At 44.7% G+C, this 22,315-nt stretch overlaps 1 protein-coding gene and 1 long non-coding RNA gene across 2 annotated transcripts in view; one reads left to right on the forward strand and one right to left on the reverse strand.

The window, feature by feature from the left end:
• LOC149462036 (uncharacterized) overlaps positions 1-22,315 on the forward strand; it is a 199,697-nt gene that overhangs the window by 145,103 nt on the left and 32,279 nt on the right. The gene's annotated exons all lie outside the window — the stretch shown is intronic.
• Positions 20,248-22,315, reverse strand: part of LOC149462037 (uncharacterized) — a 124,031-nt gene continuing 121,963 nt past the window's right edge. The window contains exon 5 of the long non-coding RNA XR_016312726.1: positions 20,248-20,841. This is a non-coding gene — a long non-coding RNA (uncharacterized LOC149462037). The remainder of the gene's footprint in view (positions 20,842-22,315) is intronic.

Raw genomic sequence — 22,315 nt, forward strand, 5'->3', positions numbered from 1 at the left:
ACCAACATATTAGGGAAGGTCCAAGCTTTGACCAGACAGCTCTTCCTGTTCCCATATCCCATCCCCTGATGCCACCATCAAATCAATCAGAGACAGGAGTGGAATGCCTAATATGGGAATACGGGAATGCCTCTGATGATGTGCCTAGGCACTGGAGTTGCAGCATGCAGCAACAATACATATTTTTTGTGCTAGCTTTGTCACATTAAACTATGCTAATGAAACCCTGTTAGACACCCTAACATTAAAGTTTAGGTACTGGTCTGCTTTAAATGTGAAAATGGCATTTTGAATTTACGCTTTTCTACCTGAAGACGTAATCAAAGATGGAAATAAACTTTAAACCTCTGAAAACAAGTTGCATATAGCGGCAGTGTTAAACCTTGTTTTGACAATTCATCTTCAAGAAGAGTGTGAAAGTGGGAAGTGTTTTGTCAGCGCATCACTTCAGCAGCAATGAGTCTGGCTGTTGAGTGGTTTGTTAGAAGGAATTTTCACTTTTAAAATTGTTTTTCTTGATCTGGACTTGTACCAAATTTGCTTTAATAGTAGATCACATTTAGAAAAATTATCCCATCTTTTGCTGTATGAAACATAATTACTCTTTGCAGTTCTAGAAATGATTAGAATTGAACTAAGATCCATAGTGCATTGTTTCAGAAGGTGTCACCTTTAAAAAATCAACAGAAATAAACCTGAAATCAACCTGAAATAGAAGATTGTCTATATGTACCTGTTCCACCAACCATTCTTGGACCCTTTGCTCTGTTGCACCCATGTGTAGCACTACTCCCTTAGGAGTTGTTGACGAATTGGGTCCTCCTATAGTCCTGCACTGCCATGCAACATGCATTTACCAATCAGACGTGCTTCAGGAGACTGAAATCCAGTCCTTGAGCTTTGTTTTGAAGTTTTATTAGGAATGTAAAACTTGGATAGGGTAAGGGGTGTACGGGATGCCCAAGGGTAATGGTAACAGGGGACAAAACTTCCTGTACTATATTACAAGTCTTTACACTGAAATCCTCTTCTGGACAGATAACCAACCACCCCAGATAAATCCTCTTCTTTATCCAGCTAGTCTGGAGGAATCCCTGGACAAGGGACAGAGTCGGTTTCCCACCCAAATGCGCCTTCACTTTTCTGGCCCAGAGTGTGTAGGAATACTCACTGAGCCCTTTTCCTGTGCTGCTGTTGGGTCGGTGGCTGCTACCAGACCTATCAGCTGGACCGCTCCTTCCCAGCCACCAGGTGGTCCTCTCTCAGCAGGCCAGTGAAGTCTACAGCTTTCTTCCCTCCACGGTCCCTCTGCCTGGAGGCGAGCCCCTTCCAGCCTGGGCTCCCTCCCAGGCTCCTGCACCTCAGCCTCACTTCTCCATCTTTCACCCAAACTCTACTTCTACTGAGCAGGCTCCAACACTTTTAAGGGTGTCCAGCCCCTTGCCAACCTCTTGTTGGGGATTGGTTAGGATCCCTCAAAAGTGCGGCCAGCCACTCCTCAGATCCACCCACTGCCTCTAGAGCCTCCCTACAAAGCTCCAGAGCAGGGAGAAATTCCAGAGGGACTGGCCAGCAGAGCCTCTCAGACCTGACCACAATTTGACCCCAGTCTGTCTATTACACCTGGACTGATACTCAACCCCTGTCTAACCATTGGAGTCTAACGCCCCCTAGCTACCTAGGAGGACGCTACACATAGAATCTTCATTTCCGACACTTCTGAAATTGTGAAATGCCCGCATCCCCTGGCGCACACTGTGGTTCAGTCCATCAGCTCCCACATCACTTCTGTACCTGTAGAGATGTACGGGTTGGTGTATGGAACCACAGTATGTACTAGGGAGGCCAGGCATCCAACACACTTTCAGGAGAAGGTTCTTCAGAGGCCATAGCTTTTCAAAAGCGAACTTGTTATTTAGGTTATTTAAAGGTAACAGAGCTGACTTAAATCCGCTCACAAAGCAAATAGTTAGAAATTAACAATAAGAAAAAAGGCAATCGATTGTGAAATTAAAGTGATGCTAAAGCTTTAAGTTTGTTTTTCAAAAATAACAAACATGTCTATACTTACCTGCTCTGTGCAATGATTTTGCACAGAGCAGCCCCGATCCTCTTTTTTTTGGATCCCCGCTGGCGCTCCTGACTCCTCCCTCTTGAGCAGTGCCCCAAGGGAAAGCCATGCGGCACCACTGCATGTACATCTCTGAGCTGCTGCTCTATGCATCTAGAAAACGCATAGAGCCACGGCTTGGCCCTGTCCTCACTCTCCCCTCCCCTGTGATTGACAGCAGTAAGAGCCAGTAGGCTTCCGGGCTTCCGCTGCTGCCTCAGCCAATGAGGAGGAAGAGTCCCCAGACAGCAGAGGCTGTCGAGGACATTGCTGGCTTGTAGGGGGCTCAGGTAAGGATTAGGAGGGGCCGGGGGGGGGGGTGCTGAACACAGAAGGTTTCTTACCTTCATGTATAGAATACATGAAGGTAAAAACCATGAGCCTTTAGAACCACTTTAAAGTGTTACTAAATGCAAAACGTTTTTAATTTTGGCTAGGGAGGGTTGTAAAACCAGTTCATTTTTTTGTTTTGGCATCTGTGTTGCATTGGGGAGATTTCCCTTCACCTCCTGTCCCATAGTCAAAACAGGAAATGAGAGGAAATCCCTCCAAAGCGAGGGAATTCCAGAGTGTCACCAGGATCCCCATAACTAGTGTTCCCATTAGATGATGTCCCCTCTATCAGTGTTCTGGTGTCAACTCAAAATTTGGGATTCTTTTTTACTTTCACTTTCAATAATAGTAAACAGGACAAATAGAGGGGGTGAATCCCCTAATGGGGGCACATCAGTAAAAACTGATAGGGTTTCTTATCCCTCTACACTGAATTCAAATCTAAAAAAAAAAGTTTTGCCTTGCTTTTATTTGTCAGATAAGAAATTGCATTTTCTCGATTAATGCAAAGTATTCTCTGATTGGATGAGGTGGAGAGGTGGGTCAGTGACTTGTATTCACTGAGAAAATTACAAGGTGTTCTCTGGAAGGGGCTTGTAATGAAGGAACTTATTTAACCTTGCTAAAAAATTGGCTTCAAAATGTCAACAGGAATGTTGAGGGGCTCTGATGGACAAGGGATGGTAGGTGTGGTAGGTATTTAATGGTGCTTGCTTTTCAGTGTTTGTACTTGTTTTCTTTGTACTTATAGATAATTATAGATTCCTCAATTGAGATGATGATATTGTGTCTGTAACTCCAGTCAACACAGAAAGTTTTACGAGGGTGCCACTGCAACCCCCTGTATATACAGGATATAATGTAAGGTTAGTTTAGGGCAGCCATTCTAAACTAGGGTTCCATGGAACCTTGGGGTTCCTCCAGATGTTGTTTGGTTTTGGGGGCGAGTTGTGGTTAATGCACCACCATTTGATGGTGCTCTCATAGTTCCAGAGCCGATACCACATGGCAAAGCCAGTAGCAGGACGCCAAATACCTTTTTAACTGTCTTTAACCTCCTTGGTGGTCTGATTCTTTCCGATTTTTTTGTGCTGAAAGCGGTACCAATTTTTTGCATGGAAATATGTAGTTTTTTTTATTGTAGGCTGTAATTTTTAGGAATAACTCACTGAAATCTGTCCGAACAAGAGTCTATTAAACATTCCGGGTATGATAAAATTTGAAACACGAAATCATAAATTATAATTTAATAAATAATCCTAAAAAATAATAATATAATAATAATATATTTAATTCAATAATATAATCAAACCAAAAACACTGAAATTTGAAATACAGAGGCAAATTCACACATCGCTGAGCAAAGTCGCAAAATCGTTTTCAGTGTCTGATGACAAATTTCCCCACAAATCATTATCACTCAATTCTGCAAGTGGTTCTGATTTATTTGGACGCCATGGACTTTTCTAAGTTTCCAGGCAGAAATGCAGGCAGGGCACAGGACAAAGCAGTAGGGACAAAATATATGTGAAATGCATTGAAACAGCAATGACAGCAAAAATGACATTTTTTAAAAATTTCAAATTTCCCGCCGGTTCCGGCGCCCGTACGTCCCGACGTCACAGGGACCGGAACACAGAAGCCGGATGCCGGCATCGGCCGGAGGAGATGGCCGGGGACGCTGCAGGGAACACATCGCGGGAGCGAAGGACAAGGTAAGTGCTGCAGGGACCCCCTGAGCAACGCCGCATGGTAAGCCCGAGTGTAGCTCGGGGTTGCCGCTTTTGGTATAGAAATTTTACCCCGAGCTACACTCGGGATTACCGCTAAGGCGGTTAAGGGTGGCAATCTGACCACCACTGTAGGGGGGCATGCTTCCTACTGACCACCAAATAGGAGGCATTTTTCCTATTGACCCCCGATGAATTGGTTTTAGTAAGGGTTCCTTGAGACCTGAAAATTATTTTAGGGGTTCCACCAGGGTAAAAAGGTTGAGAAAGGCTGGTCTATGGGATATGATAGAGAGGAATACTTGCCTTGCTCCACGACAGCCAAATTTCTGGTCTACTTTGTTCTCATCCAAGTATGTGGAAGGGCCCTCATCATCATAACAAACTTCCCTGAGTTCAGTTTGAACAGGGTTCTGCAAACTTCAAAGAAGTGCTAATGCTAAACCTAAAACCCACTGAAATCAATGACAGTCGAATCTGTCAAACTGAAAATGCCCAATTTCTGGGTTAATAGACAAATGGTTGTAAAAAAAAAAAAGCATGGGGGAAGGGTGGGAACTGCCCTAGGAAACATGTACCAGTGAAAACATTTGTTTTAAAAAGTTAATTTGGCCAGGAGCAGCAATTTGTTTTTTTTCAAGCACTGACATTTACAATGGAAAGTGACTTTAAATTGACAGCAAAATATATTTCCTTTCTATAACAAATATGAATAAACAGCGCAAACATAGACCTCTAAATACAATTAATATATAAAGTGCATATTATTCCTAAATATATCATAAATCATGTTAATAGTGAATGTCCACCAAAATAAACACCAAAAAGTTCGTGAAATATGAAAAATTCGTGTGAAATAAAAAAATTCAAAAATTCTTCAGATGCAAAGAAACTTCCACCTTTGCATCTGAAGAATTTTTTGAATTTATTTCACACAAATTTTTCATATTTCATGAACTTTTTGGTGTTTATTTTGGTGGACATTCACTATTAACATGATTTATGATATATTTACATTTATATGCCTTCCTCACCCCAGACACCACCAAACTTCTTGTACACTCCCTCATCATCTCACGCCTTGACTACTGCAACTCTCTTCTCACTGGCCTACCCAAGTGCAGGCTCTCCCCGCTCCAGACCATCCTGAACTCAGCGGCCAGACTCATCCACCTCACCACCCGCTCCACCTCTGCCACTACCCTCTGCCTCTCCCTCCACTGGCTCCCGATTGCCCAACGCATCAAATTTAAACTTCTAATCCTGACCTACAAAGCCGTTCATAACACTGCCCCTGACTACCTCACCAACCTGATCCCCAAGTACCACCCTACCCGTACCCTTCGCTCCTCACAGGACCTCCTTCTATCCTGCTCCCTGGTCTCCTCCTCCCATGCACGACTGCAGGACTTCTCCAGGTCCTCCCCTATCCTCTGGAACTCACTGCCCCAATCCATCTGACTGTCGCCTTCCCTCCCCATTCAGGCGCTCCCTCAAAACCCATCTCTTCAGGGAAGCCTACCCCACCCTCACCTAACGGCCATTCTCCCTCATTCCTCCCACCACTTCATCCCCCTCAGCCACTTCATTCCCCTCAGCCACTTCCTATTGTTCCACTACCCCCTCCCTCCTAGATTGTAAGCTTGAAAGAGTAGGGCCCTCTTACCCCTCGTAAGCTGTCTGTTGTTGTTGTACTGTGCCATGTATTGTCCCCCCTATTGTACAGCGCTGAGCAAACCCTTTGGCGCTATATAAACTCGATGTAATAATAATAATAATATTTAGGAATAATATGTACTTTATATATTAATTGTATTTCGAGGTCTATGTTTGCGCTGTTTATTCCTATTTGTTATTGTTTTCTTTTGTGCAGGAATAATTTTTATTTTTTATATTTCCTTTCTGGCTTCTATTGTTTTAAAAATGGCACAAAGACTCCTTCAAAGGTCCCAAAAAATACAGAGACTGCTATAAATTTTTGGGGACTTTGGAAAGATCTGTATGTTTTTTGTTTTTTTTTTAAATACGCCAACAATGAATTGTCAATTGCTGACAATATAAAATATAGCTTTTTTTTCTTTGTAAATGCCACTTTTTCTGTAGCACATCCTACAGCAAGAATGGAAAAAAATGGTGCAGAGTCCCAACTAAAATGTATACCAGAGCCTATGAAATATTGCTTCTACACTCATTGGCCACTTTATTAGGTACACCTGTCCAATCGCTTGGTAACACAAATTGCTAATCAACCAATCACATGGCAGAAACTCAATGCATTTAGGCATCTAGACGTGGTGAAGACAGCTTGCTGAAGTTTAAACTGAGCATCAGAATGGGGAAGAAATGGGATTTAAGTGATTTGAACGTGGCATGGTTGTTGGTGCCAGACAGACTGGTCTGAGTATTTAAAAAAACTGCTGATCTACTGGGATTTTCACACATAAACATTTCTAAGGTTTACAGAGAATAATCCGAAAAAGAGAAAATATCCAGTGAGTGGCAGTTGTGTGGAGGAAAATGCCTTGTTGGTGTCAGAGGTCAGAGGAGAATGGGAAGACTAGTTGCTGCGACATTCAGATGGTAGGGTCAGAATTTTGGCGTAAACAACATGAAAGCATGGATCCATCCTGCCTTGCATCAATGGTTCAGGCTGGTGGTGTGATGGTGTGGGGGAGGTTTTCTTGGTATTAGCAAGGTGTACCTAATCAGGGGCGGACTGACAACTCATGGGGCCCCCGGGCAATAGGGGATCATGGGGCCCCTGTGTCCTTGCCCAAACTCAAAAAAGCCTATGAAATAGGTACCAGGGGCATATCATGGGGCCCCCTACTGACCCCGGGCCCTCGGCAGTGCCCGAGTTTCCAAATGGGCAGTCCGCCCCTGTACCTAATACACTGGCCTGGTGAGTCTATATATCATGCTTGGCTTCCACCCAACAGGGAGTTGAATGGGCAAAAGTACTCGTTCTAACACCTGAACAGCGAAAGATCAGTCTGGACCCAGGTTTGGATCAAATCATTGGCTTATCGCAAAAGTTGCAGCTGTGGATGCTAATCTGGTTTTGTTTGCTGTCACATATTCAGATTGTACATTTAAAGCGGATAAGCAAATATAAAAGTCGAACTACAAGAGTCCTGTGTATTCTTCCATTGATCTTGGTGTGCCTTGTGTATTTCCCCCAGATCTGTTTAGCAATCCAGTGTGAAATTTTACCTCTGCGCTGGAGCTTCCTGTAATAAAGACCACTCATTGCTGATCTCTCTCATTGTGCAGGGTGACTGGTCTTGTCTCCGCCTCCTGCTGTAGTTTTCTGCAGGCAGCCTGCAATGAGTGGAGCTGATAGGCCCCTCCCACAGCTCTTCTCTGCACAGGTTTTGTACAGCACAGCAATGATGTCACTGCTACTTTTACAAGGTTTGCAGCCAATTTTCCTGCACACAAATTGGATTTATATCCTTTGCGGCTATTGAAGAATCTATGTCAATGAAAGTTTCTGCGTCTGGAGTTCAGCGTTAAGTACAGATTTTTGGATATTGTCTTCATTTGGATAGAAGCACCCCTTTAAATAATGAGCTCCCTTGTTACACCGTATCGGCGTTGCCACACAGGATGAACAGAACGAGCAAGTCCAATGTTTTCATTGAACACGGAGGGGGGAGACGGGTGCTGGGGAAGATGAAAGCGTATGACGAGGGGGGAAAGAAATGATCAGGGAAACAACATACTGAAATCTTTACTGATTGTAAACGCCACAGAGATTATTCAAATTGCACTTCAAAGAGACTTTAATTAACTTCTGATCATGAGCCAAACCGCGGGTGACACACTTTGACGAAGTTGCACACATAACGATTTTTTAACACATGCAATGTAATCATGTCACGGCCTTAAAGGAGAACTGCAGACAAGATAAAAGTCATATCTTTGTAAAGCAAAACCATGTCTGCATTTTAAAGCAGCATTAAACCCAGAAACAAAAATAGATTATATTGCAGATTGCTAATTCTTAGATGTGGCTACATTAGTTTTCTTTTTTTTTTAGTTTTTTTAAATTTTATTTTCACCTGGTGATCCTGCCAGTAAATCTGTTATTTTTCGACTTCCTTTAAGGCCCCTTTCACACTTATGGTCTGATCGGGTCCACCTGTCATATTTTCAGGCTGACCCGATCGGGCCATCCATAGACCTCTAGGGACCGGCAGGTGTCCGCTGACACCCGCCGGTATCCGATCTGATCCTGTACGCCAAAAACAGATGGATGGGTGCCACACTTACAGTCTGATTGGCTCCGCCTGTCAGTTTTTCAGGTGGCCCCGATCGGACCATCCATAGAGCTCTATGGACCGGTAGGTGTCAGCGGACAAGTGTCCGCTGACACCCTCTGGCATCCAATCCGATCCTGTACGCCAAAAACAGATGGATGGGAATCCATTCCCCATCCATCTAGTGGATCGGATCAGATGGAAACAGACAGGCGGTCCATTTCCATCCAACTGCCCCATAGAAGATAGCGGGCTGTGTCTGTGCCCGCTCTGCAGCAGCGGAGCGGGCACAGACCTGTCATCCACTTGCTCAGCAGGGATCAAAGGAGAGATCCCCCCACTGAGCAGGTGGATCCGCTGACGGGTCCCCCCCATCTGAAACGGGGCCTAACAGACGGTGCCGTCCAAAAAAGTGGCAGTTAGAAAAATTAGACAAACCATTTACCACTGGCAGGGGTGCTTACAATGATTAGCTTTTATTCATTTATGTAAAACCTTTATCCCAAAAAAGTGTTAGCAGGGTTTGGCTTTAATTTGTTAGTGGAATCTAAATCTTAATGCATTGAACACTACATTGTTCACAGAGGGTGCTGCCAGGGGCGGACTGACCATTTGGAAACTAGGGCAATGCCCAAGGGCCCAGGGTCAGTAGGGGGCCCCATGAGATGCCCCTGTTACCTTTTTCATAGGCTTTTTTTTGAGTTTGGTCAAGGACACGGGCCCCATGATCCCCTATTGCCTGGGGGCCCCATGAGTTGTCAGTCCGCCCCTGGGTGCTGCTGTCAAAGTGTCTTCATTGCTCCTCCATCCAGAGTGGAGTCACCCTAAAACAGGAAATGTGTTACTGGCCAGATCACCAGGAGAAAATAAAGCAAAAAGAGGCCTAAAAAAGGAAAATGAATGCAGCCACCACATCTAAAATTTTTTGATTTCCGGTTTAATACCCCTTTATGTTTTCTGAGGCTCTGAAGAAGCTCCTATGATTAGGCCCCAAACAGTGTGAAACTGGAGAATTCGCTACAGGTGGAGCCATCTTTTACCCACTTGAGCTCCAGAAGGTTTTACCCCCTTCAGGACCAGGTCATTTTTTTCTATTTGACACTGCTACCTTAACCACTTCCCGTCCGCCCTATAGCAGAAATACTGCTACAGGGCGGCACAGGTGACCAAAATCACGTATATATGCGTGATTTTGCATCTCTGGGTAGGGGGGCGCCGCGAGCCCTACCCGTGCCGCCATTCTAAGCCGTGGCTGTCAATCACTGGGTCCTGGCCGGTGATTGCTGAGGATCTCCGTCCGGGAGGAGAACTGTGTGTAAACAAAACAGTTCTCCTCCCTGTGCGCTTGGGCACACTGCTTTGCACAACACAGCATAGGCATGCAAAGCAGTGTGCTTACAGTGAAGCACTAACACACAGCACATAGTAACACAGCGCACAGTTAACTCTTTGATCGCCCCTCATGTTAACCCCTTCCTGCCCAGTGCAATTAGTACAGTGTCAGTGTTTTGTTTTTTTTTAGCACTGATCCACTGTATTGGTGTCATTGGGGATGTCAGCGACACCAAGTCAGTTCCCCCCAGTGTCAGAATGCCCGCCACAGTCCCGATATAAGTCGATGATCGCCGCCATTACTAGTAAAAATAAAAAAAATTCCAGTATATATACTGCCATTTGTAGACTCTATAACTTTCATGTAAACAAATTAATTTACACGTATTGGGATTTTTTGTAGCAAACACAGGTAGCCGAATACATTTTGGCCTAAATTTATAATGAAATTTGATTTTTTAAATGTTTTTATTGGACATGTTTAATATCAAAAAGTCAAAAATATTGATTTTTTTCTCAAAATTGTCGTTTTTTTTGGTATAGCGCAAAAAATTTAAACCGCACAGGCAATCAAATACCACCAAAAGAAAGCTCAATTCATGGGAAAACAAGGACATAAATTTCATTTGGGTGCAGCGTTGCATGACCGTGCAATTGCCAGTTAAAGTGACACATCACCGTAATGCAAAAAATGGCCTGGTCAGGAAGAGGGGTAAATCCTCTGGAGGGAAAGTGGTTAACTGGCAATTGTGCGGTCATGTAACCCAAATTACATTTATATAATGTTTTTCACACAAATAGAGCTTTCTTTTGGTGGTATTTGATCACCGCTGGGTTTTTTTTATAATTTCCTGCTATAAAACATATCCAATAAAAAAGTAAAAAATCTAATTTAGACCAAAATGTACTCTGCTACATGTCTTTGGCAAAAAAAAAAGTGTATATTAATTTTTTTTTGTATCAACATTATCTTACACTAACTGACACTTAGTGGGAAGTGACTAAATGCCACTGACATCTCCAGTGACAGTAATGCAGTGATCAGTGCTAATATGATACACTGGCACTATACTAGTGACACTGGCTGGGAAGGGGTTAACAGCTTGTGGTACTCAAGGGGTTTAGTGTGTGCCTAACACTGTGTTAATGTATGTATTATGGGCTGTTTTTTTTTTTATGCTATAGATCACTTTGTTTCTTCTCCCTGCTTTGCAGGCAGAGGAAACATAGAGATCGTTCCCATTGAACAGATCCCAGTGTTTGACACCACAGGGCTGTGGGCTGTGATTGGACATAGCCGATCAGCAGGTCCCGACTGTGACTCATTGGCCAGGACCTGCTGTGTTCATCCAGCAGATGCATGCTGTTTTCAAGTCAGCGGATGGGGGTGCACGCATGCGCCCTGAACCTGGAAGAAAGGCACAACGTACAGGAACGTTACTGTGCCTGTACGAGCCGCCCCTCTAAAATATATATACTGCAGCGGGTGGGCAAGCAGTTATTCAGCTTATTTACATTCATGCAACAGGGAGTTGGTGTCTGTGTGCAGAGGGCCACCATTTTGTTGACGTCTACTAGAGCCTGACAAGGTGATTCTGTCTGTCTTCAGGTATGCTGTTAGAAACCACAGGGCCCCATACAGCCAATCTGAAAGGGTCCTCCCCCCAATAAAGAGAAAAAACCCCCAACAACACAGTTATGAATTAACAGAGTGAGTGATTGGTACTGATCACTCATTGTGTTCATTCAGGAAATTAAGGGGCTTGTAAATGTGACATATTTACCAGACCCTTTCCCCACTCTCCATCCTGAAGGATCCTATTGTGTGCATGCAGTTGTCGGTGGGAAGGAGAAGAGGGAAGTTGGCAGCGCTCTCGGGGTGGGGGCATACAGGGGGGCCTGGGGAGTAGGGTTATGGTGCACAAGGAGAGTAATGGGTGCAGCAGGAGGGGCAATTACTGGGACCAATCCCCTGTCTGACTCTCTCTGCTTCAGCTGAAAGTCAGTGGGAGGAAGAGAAGAAGAAGCCATCTTTTAGCTGCTGCAGAGAGAGCCATACAGGGGATCTGTTCCAGTAATCGCCACCTCTGCCCACATCCAATGCACCCATCTGCCTGGGCCCCGTACAGGGAGACTGGTTGTACCCCCTTATCCTGTCTGTCTTGCACCAGTCTATTCACATGCTGATCCAACTGATAGGCTACGTTCACGCTAGCCTTGTGTGCAGGCGGCAGAGAGGCGTTTGGGAAGCGTTTTTACCACTTCCTAAACGCCTCTGCCAATTCTGCACATTACAGCACATGGTGCTGTTCTAACGGGAGCGTTTGCGTCGCGTCGCGGCAAAACGGACACCTCTGGACGAGTCAGGAGGCTTTGAAGCCTCCTATTCTCGTCTATGGTGCCGCTCCGCAAACGCCCGGCCGGCGTTTGCGGTGCGGTTGCGACGCGGTTGCGGGGCGTTTGCGGAGCGGTAACACCACTCAAACTGCATTATAGGCGTTTGTGGGGCGTTATTAACGCTCGGCAAACGCCTAGCAACCGCCGCTAAACCGCGCATGCGGCGTTTGCGGAGCGTTTGCCGAGCGTTAATAACGCTCCGCAAACGCCGGACCAACGCTTGCCAAAAGCTATAGGGGCGTTTGGCAAGCGTTGGCAAAACAGCCTAGTGTGAACGAGCCCATACAGGTTTGGCGGGAATTGGAGAAGTGATATTTTCTATGTTTTAGAATTATTGCTGTCACACTGGTAACGTGTGTATCGCAACTCATGTTTTCATGCATAGGCACCTGCTTTTATGTTTGTACGCTCAAGTGTATGTGGGGGTGGGGCCACATTGGCTGGGGAAAGTGATACGGGAACCAAAAGGGATATTTTACAGGTTACTTCTGGGTCATTAGCAGGAAGGTGAGTCAAGCGAACTTCCATCTCTCCCCTTACCTGGTGGTCCCTGCCATGGGGGAGTAGCACTTATTGGGAAGAGTGGAAGTGATCAGTCGGCACTTATTGGGAAGAGTGGAAGTGATCGGTCGACACTTATTGGGAAGAGTGGAAGCGATCGGTTTGCACTTATTGGGAAGAGTGGAAGCGATCGTTCGGCACTTATTGGGAAGAGAGGAAGCGATGGGGCGGCACTTATTGGGAAGAGTGGAAGTGATCGGTCGGCACTTATTGGGAAGATTGGAAGATTGGAAGCGATAGGGCAGCACTTATTGGGAAGTGTGGAAGCGATAGTGCAGTACTTTTTGAGAAGAGTGGAAGCGATCGGTCGGCACTTATTGGGAAGATTGGAAGCGATCGGTCGGCACTTATTGGGAAGATTGGAAGCGATCGGTCGGCACTTATTGGGAAGATTGGAAGCGATAGGGCACCACTTATTTGGAAGTGTGGAAGTGATAGGGCGGTACTTATTGGGAAGAGTGGAAGCGATCGGTTGGCACTTATTGGGAAGAGTGGAAGCGATCGGTCAGCACTTGTTGGGAAGAGTGGAAGTGATAGGGCGGTACTTATTGGGAAGAGTGGAAGCAATTGGTCGGCACTTATTCAGAGAGTGGAAGTGACAGGGCGGCACTTATTGGGAGGTGTGGAAGCGATCGGTTGGCACTTATTGGGAAAGAAAGAAAGAAAAAAAAATTTGTAAAAACAGTAGAAAATATTAAATCAACAAAACATGAAACTGCTAAATGTCTTTTAATTTGCAAAAAATAAGTGCCATAAGATGTCACCAGCACCAATATTAAAGACAAAATCAATGTCACGGATGGACTGTATCTGTGGCTGGCAGTGGCAGGGTGACAGTTGCAGTGAGTGGAGGATGATGGATCCACAATCTGACAGATCCCAGGCTGGAATTCTCCAGGCAATGGGGGGGAGATAAAACGCTGTGCCAGTAGCCAGGCAGCAGCAGCAGGCACCCCAGCCCCCACACACAGAGAACACCTGAACTGAGCGATCCCACACAGTGACAGATCCGACACAACACACCACCACTGACACAGATCAGCAGGCCCAGCAGACACTAGAAGAGCAGGCTGTGTCATCACTCACTGACACATTGCACATTTGATGGATGTCCGGTCGGGTCACACTCACAGACACAAGACATCAGAGTCAGACATCACCTTCCTCCGCAGACGCAGCTCCACCTCTGCTGACGAATGGGAAGAGAAGGGCTGGAACTCCACAGTGATCAGCAGCTGACAGCCAGCTTGCAATAAGGGACTGAGTCTGAGAGCAACACTGGAAGGAGTGGCAGCACAGCTGCTACACTGGCCCCAGACACCCAGTGTCCCACACAGAAAAAGTGCCGTCCTGTGCTGTGCCCAGGTGCCCCTAGGTGGCAGTGCGCCCTAAGCGGCTGCCTAGTGGAAGCACTGGCCCTGGTGTGTCCCTTCCCTCCAATCAGCTCTTACTGAACTCTGCAGTGCGTAACTTCAGCTCCCTGCCCTTTGCTTTCTGAAAGCTCAGACAAGCTGTATAAAATCTGCACTTTGAACAGCTGTAGAAAAGAAAAGACTGCAGATAAACAGATATAACTTACACAGAGGAAACAAATCCTCCTACGTATCCTCACTTCCTTAGGTATATGTACCTAAGAAACACTTTATTTATGTATTAAAAAACACAGAACACTGCTAGTTTGTGTCTTTCATATCAAATTCAGCTTTAGGCCACATTGCTATAGCTCATATGTGATTGCAAAGTAGTATGATGAGATAATAGCTTGGAAATTGCCCCGGTTCAATCTTTGTAGCCTCTTTACAGCTCCCCCTAGTTTCATTAGTAAAATAGCAGACAAGCCCATGTGTTGCCAAGTTCTCAAGGGCAACCACCAGGCAAGGATCTCAATGCTTCCCTAATTAACACTTAATGAATCAATTAGTCAAGCCGAAATTAGAACCGGAAAATCTGCTCTAAGCATGTGATATCTCGATTCATGTTGATTGTCCTTGAGGACAGATCCAAGAAAAAGAGATCTACAGCAAAGCTTTTCAAACTTTGTTGGGACACTTTGATTTGAATTTCCTAGGATGTGTCGTACTCCCTTTGTACCTCCATGCTTCTCCAAAAATGCTTAATGCTGAACCCCAAGCAGATATAACAAATACAGATTAATGCAGCTCTGTGGTCATTAACATATATGTCGTTTTAAAATGCAGTTAGTGTTAGTACCTGAATTTGAACAGAATCAAACTATTGCAATCCCTGGACAGCAGAGTGCTACTTCTTTACAGGCTGGGGACAGAAACATGACAGCCTGGGCTCAGAGAAATGATGCTGGACTAATATGGCCGTCGTACAACCCAGATAACTGATGACATCTTATGGTGGAAAAGGAGTACTGCAAGGGCCAGCTTTGGGTCGAAGGTAAGTATTGCAACACAGGCTGCTTTTTATTTTATTTTATCTTTTTATGGGCTATTTTTTTTACTAGAGTTCTGCTTGAAGGTGGGATATAGGAAAGGGCTACTTGAAAATAAATCTTTTAAAAACACACAAGGAACATGGCCTAAATATTCAGATTAAAAAAAAAAGACACTAGCCCATCTACTTGCTTAACATCAAGAAGGGAATCTGTATCTGCTAGAAACAGGGCAGACCGGGAATCTAGAGAATGTACCTGGAACTGTGTAGAGGCGCAGGGCTCAGGAAAGATACTGAGAAGGTATCATTCCTCTAAGGGACACTGGCAGCTTGGGACGCAAAGTGGTTGACAACATTCTGGAAAATCGATTTGACAAAGGGGACTCGTGGAGACAGCAGGAGCAAATGTGACATGAGGCAGGAGGAGAAACGGGACTCGGAGTGCTTGCACATTCAGTGGAGGTGAGATTCCTAAAAAGGGCTGAAGTGAAGGTCTAAGGAGCCACCTGATATTCACCAAAGCACCCCACAAGGGAATAATGGGCTTTGATGCAGGACAGCTCCTGGCCCTTCGCAGGCTGGAATTCCCTAGGCAATGGGGGGAGGTAAAACGCTGAGCAGCAGCAGCAGGCACCCCAGCCCAAACACACACACAGAGAACACCTGAACTTAGCAATCCCACACAGTGACAGATCCGACACAACACACCAACAATGACACAGATCATCAGGCCCAGCAGGCACTAGAAGAGAAAATGGGACTCAGAGTGCTTGCACATTCAGTGGAGATGAGATCGCTAAAAAGGGCTGAAGTGAAGGTCTAAGGAGCCACCTGATATTCACCAAAGCACCCCACAAGGGAATGATGGACTTTGATGCAGGACAGCTCCCGGCCCTCTGACTCACTTTAACAGGCAACAACGAATGCCAAAGCACCAATGCACTCTGCAGGCATTCAGAGACTGCAGGAGAGAAATGGATCGGTTCCTCTCTATGTGCATGCAGCCCTCCCACCCCTCCTATCCTTCTTTCTGCTGCCCTCAGGCCCCTGTGCTCTCTCCGGGCCCTTGTGTGCTCTCTCCTGGCTCCCCCTCCTCCCCCCCAGTAGCCAGCAGGTAAGGGGAGAACCCGGCAGTGCTGGAGTGATCTGTCAGGGTGGAGATCCGGGGAAGGAGCCGGTAAATATGTCATTTACTGGCCCCTTCCTTGTCTGAATGGGCAGTCAGTGATCAGTACCGATACTGACTTTGTCCATTCATACTGTAACTGTGGCATAGTAAACTGTGTTTACTATGCTTCAGTTTATGAATGGACAGGAAGCTCTGTGCAGAGCTATTGCTATCCATTCATTCTGTGCTGCTTGAGGGCTCAATCTCCTTTCTCTGTCTCAAAAATGAGACCTCAAGGGTCTGTTTAGACCCCTGATATCTCACCAAAGCCCCTCCAACCAAGCTCCTAAAAAATTGTAAAAAAAAAAATAAAAAACTTAAATTGTAAAAAAAAATTAAATTAAATAAAGTGGTAAATAATGATTTAAAAAAAAACTACACAAGTGGCAGAACTACCAGGGTTGCAAAGGTCACACTTGTGACCAGGCCCTGGCATTCTATCACTGGGCTCCAAGGGAAGGGCCCCCTGGCTGCTCATTCTAAAATTCCCAGGCCTATTTTTTGTCCCAGCCAGGGCCTGCTGCAGGATCACTGGGGTGCTGGGATCACAGGAACACAGGAGTGAGAGTCTCTGGGAGTAAAGAGTTTTCTGGAAGTGCTGGGATCACAAGAACACAGGAATGCTCACTTTGTGTACACAGGAGTCCACACCAAGTGCTGGAATGCTAATTTCACAGGAAACACAGACGCTTTGGGAAGGCGGGAAGTCACCGGGGATCCCCAGGATGCAAGAAAAAAAAAACTCTGGACACACAGGGGGCCTGACAGCTAGCATACAGACACATTGCTGGAACACTGAGCAACACATGCACTAGCCATTTAAAACAGCACCTGGCCATGGTTTAGCTGCAGTGCTGGTGGCCTGATTGGTTGCACATTGGTGGCCTAAATGGAGGTAAGGACCCAGCATTTGAATGAGGCACACTCAGTGTTGACTTTCTGGTGACTAGTGGTCTGATGACTGCTGTGATTATGATCAGGAAGCAGCCGGGCTGGTGGAGGAAGCACAGATACACAGAATGAATGAAGCAGTAGCAGGAAGATCTTTGCATTGCAGGTTCCCAGGTAGAGCTTCCTCTCCAGCAAGGAGAATAGATGAACAGTACAGTAATGACTTCACTGACCCTTGATTTACACTCTATGGGTCGGTTGCGGGTGCAGGAATCACATCTGTTCCCATACCCGCAGCCACAAGTAGCTGAATTGTGCTGCTCTTACGAGACGCACAGGGCTGCCACTCATTCTGACTGGCACCTCCACACATCTCAGTCCGCAGTGCGATCACAGGTATGGAAACCGCACAGAAACCACATGGTCAAAAAGACCATGCAGTTTCCCTGCGTATGCATTTTTGAAAAGGTGCATGCACCTTTTTTGTGCGGGACACACATCAAAACAGCCCATTTAAATGATCTGACTGCTGTGCGTGAGCAAACGTGGGCCGCATGGCCCGCCCTAATGTGAACCAGGCCTTTATCTCACTGCAGATCTGGTGAGGCTAGCAGTAAGCAGCAGCCTTACCCCCCCCCCCCCCCCCGGTCACATCAAGCCAGACTTTGAAATCGTGTGACTTACAGTGAAGTCGTATGATTTCAAAGTTGGCGGACATGCCAATTTCAGGTGTGATTTGCAAGACATCCGACACAGATGTCTATGTAAATCACACCAAAAGTAGTGCATGTACTACTTCAGAAATCGGTGCGGCTCCGACCAATATGACCGCTGTAATTGTGGATAATAGGGTGCGACTTGGCATACGATTTGCAAGTCGAATGGCATGCAAATCGCATGCCAATTCACATCCAGTGTGAGCAGGGACTTAGACAATAACAACAGCTAAAAGGCTACAGAACAGGAACTTAGGCCCCTTTTACATGGATGTTCCGATCGGGTCCACCTGCCGATTTTTTGGAACCTCTATTCTCCTCTATGAAGCAGCAGGTGTAAACGGACATGTGAACATTTATACCTGCCAACATCCAATCCGATCCGCCAAAAAGAGACGGAGATCCATTCCCTTCCATCTGTAAGATTGGATGGGATTGAATTCAGATGGAAATGGACAGGCGGACCGTTTCCATCCAACCGCCAATAGAGGACAGCGGGCTGTGTCTGTGTCCGTTCTGCAGCAGCGGAGTGGGCACAGACCTGTCATCCACTTGGTCAGTGGGGATCAGCGGAGAGAACCCCCCGCTGAGCAAGCAGATCCGCTGACATGTCCTCCCCGTGTGAAAGGGGCCTAAATACAATAAAAACCACGCTAATGTAAATAAGATAATATCAATAGGAAAAAGCTGCAAAGACACTAGGAGATATTTTCCATTGTAAAAAAAAAAGTTCTGCGCTAATTCATAAAATTCATACAACAAACATCAATATAAGTAAATACATAAAAAAAAGTCCTGCAATTAATTATGTGCAAATAAATAAAATACCACAGTTGATAATGTTCAAATAAATAAAAGTCCCCCAACTGACCTTGTAAAAATAAAATAAATTATAAAAGTCCCACAAGTAGCCTCCCTAGCGATCTGATTATGTCAGTATTTCTGTGCTCAAAGCGGTACTTTTTTTTGCATGGAAATATGTCTTTTTTTTATTGTAGGCTGTAATTTTTAGGAATAACTCACTGAAATCTGTCTGAACAAGAGTCTAGTAAACATCCCGGGTATGATAAAATTTGAAACACGAAATCATACATTTTAATATAATAATCATAAAAAATAATAATATAATAATAATAAATTTAATTCAATAATATAATCAAACCAAAAACACTGACATTTGAAATAGAGCGCCAAGTTCGCACATCGCTGAGCAAAGTCGCAGAATCGTTTTCAGTGTCTGATGATGAATTTCCCCCACGAATCATTATCACTCAATTCTGCAAGTGGTTCTGATTTACTATCGCTGTTCTCTAGCCGGTCTAAAACCGCTTTTGACCTAAAGGGACACTTTTTGGACGCCATGGACGTTTCTCAGTTTCCAGACAGAAAGAACAGTAAAAATGCAGGCAGGGCACAGGACAAAGCGCTCGGGACAAAATGTATGTGAAATGGTTTGATACAGCAATGTTATACTATGTGGATTTAGTGTATTTAGTGAATGTCACTTTTTCACATTTTTAAATTTCCCACCGGTTCCTTCCCCCGTACGTCCTGACGTCGCAGGGGACGGAACGCGGAAGACAGATGCCGGCATCCGCCGGAGGACATTACAGTGGACACTGCAGGAGGGACATCGCGGGAGCGAAGGACAAGGTAAGAGAAGAACATATCCCAGGGCAACGCTGCAGTGTATTCCGGAGTGTAGCTCAGGGTTACCGCTTGTGGTGCTGAAACTTTACCCCGAGCTACACTCGGGAATACCTCCAGGGAGGTTAATCAAGTGAATGTCCACAATATGTAATATGTAAGAATTTCCACCCAAAACTTTGTGGAATACAGTGAAGGAAATAAGTATTTGCTCCCCTGCTGATTTTGAATGTTTGCCCACTCACAAAGAAATGATCAGTCTACAAATCGAATGTTCGGTGTATTGTAACCCTGAGAGACAGAATAGCAACAAAAAATTCAAAAGACTTGCATGTCTAACAAATGATGCACTGATTTGCATGTTCATGAGGGAAATAAGTATTTGATCCCCTATCATTCAGCAGGATTTCTGGCTACCAGGTGTATTTCATACAGGTAACAAGCTGAGATTAGAAGCAGTCTCTTAAGGTGGGAATACACGATTAGAAAATCGACCGATCGGTCATCCGACGACCAAGAGTCGTTTTGTTCGTTAGTCAAAATCGTGGCCCACATTAACCAATCTAAAAAAATAATTCGTCGGGCAATACGTAGTTTTGACGTCTTCCGTACAAGTGGAAGTGATGCGGTGTGCGTGTGACCTTGTAGCCACACCCTTCCGGCCAGAAAGAGCGATATACACAACAATTACCAGCAATGAGTATAATATTGTTTATTACATGACCTATATACATAAATAGTGATACATAAAATATAATCTGCAGAATTCTGGTTTCATTATCTCATTAGGCCGATCTACTTTTAACATTTGGATTTTTTGTTCGTGTTTACGAAGATTCCTTGGACATGAACATCCGGGTCATCTTCTATTTCCACTCATGTGTGATAGCGCTTGATAGATTTTTTTCGTACGACCGTCATACCGCCGCATAGAAAATCGGTCGTTCGTATGCGAAACGACATTTTTCACTGTTGATTTTTTTGTTCACAATATCGTTATCAGTTAAAACATCCTGCTCATCAACGAAGAGAAAATCGTTCCATCAGCGGTTCCGCAAAATTTTTCGTACGATTTTCGTATTGTGTGTACGGGGCATTAAAGGGAGTTTTTCCAGCTAATTATCTGTTAAGCGAACAGACGCTGATCTGACTCTTGCAGAATATCAATGGACTGCATAATACCTAAACAGGTCATGTAACATAGGCTGGTACTCAGCTTGCATCATAATCAGCGGATATAATCGAGGTGTAGCCCGACCACCATGCCCATCGCACACACTCAGCTTCTCTCCTAAAAATGCACAAATGTAATTGTTAGCAATTTAAAAGTGGCAGTCTCTGATCTTAATTAATTTCTTATATGACCTAATTGAAATTCACAAGTCAGGCTTTTTCCTCTGCTTATCCTCTTAGATCTCATTTGAGTTTTGCTGTTGATTTCCTTTGCCTCATTCACAATACGGCAATTAATTTCTGATGTAATGATTAAAACAAGGCTTGACATGAAAAAGACACTGCAGGCTAATTAACAACCCCTGAAAACTAAGCAAGAGCTGTCACCGACACACATCCAGGATTCATTCTGTTTCTTAAAGAAAAACTCCAGCAAGACATAGTTCATTATGATATGTCTATGTAGTAAGTACGTTTGCTGGAATCCAATCCCTTAACCTCCCTAGCGGTCTGATTATGTCCATATTTCTGTGCTCAAAGCGGTACATTTTTTTTGCATGGAAATATGTATTTTTTTTATTGTAGGCCTGTAATTTTTAGGAATAACTCACTGAAATCTGTCTGAACAAAAGTCTAGTAAACATCCCGAGTATATTAAAATTTGAAACACAAAATCATAAATTATAATTTAATAAATAATCATAAAAAATAATAATATAATAATAATAAATTTAATTCAATAATATAATCAAACCAAAAACACTGAAATTTGAAATATAGCGCCAAGTTTGCAGATCGCTGAGCTTAGTCGCAAAATCGTTTTCAGTGTCTGATGACGAATTTCCCCCACGAATCATTATCACTCAATTCTGCAAGTGGTTCTAATTTACTATCGCTGTTCTCTAGCCGGTCTAAAACCGATTTTGACCTAAAGGGACGCTTTTTGGACGCCATGGACGTTTTTCAGTTTCCAGGCAGAAAGAACAGTAAAAATGCAGGCAGGGCGCAGGACAAAGCACTCGGGACAAAATGTATGTGAAATGGTTTGATACAGTAATGTTATACTATGTGATTTTAGTGAATGTCACTTTTTGTCATTTTCAAATCTCCCACCGTTCTGTCCCCCGTACGTTCCAACGTCACAGGGAACGGAACCCAGAAGACAGATGCCGGCCAGAGGACATTACAGGGGACACTGCAGGGAGGACATCGCGGGAGCGCAGGACAAGGTAAGTGAAGAACAGATCCCAGAGCAGCACCGCATAGTAAGCCCGAGTGTTGCTCGGGGTTACCGCTTGTGGTACTGAAACTTTACCCCGAGCTACACTCGGGAATACCGCCAGGGGAGTTAATTTGGGCTTCAGGCTCCATAGATGAAACCATCGTACTTTTCCAAGAGGCAGTTGAAATTACCCCTTGTGCAAGAAGCTGTTGCAACTGTCTTTGGCTGGCTATGTCCTTTGAGACCTCACTGGTGAACAGTTTATGGATGGCAGGCTGTTGTTTCAAACTGAACTGGCAAGTCTAGCAACACAGACTAAGGCTAGGTTCACACCTATGCAGGTTGCGTTTGAGCCATTTCTGCATTGCGT

This window comes from Staurois parvus, unplaced genomic scaffold (genome assembly GCF_062004578.1).
Source record: "Staurois parvus isolate SC_StPar_1 unplaced genomic scaffold, SC_StPar_1.0 ptg000187l, whole genome shotgun sequence".
Taxonomy (NCBI): Eukaryota; Metazoa; Chordata; class Amphibia; order Anura; family Ranidae; genus Staurois; species Staurois parvus.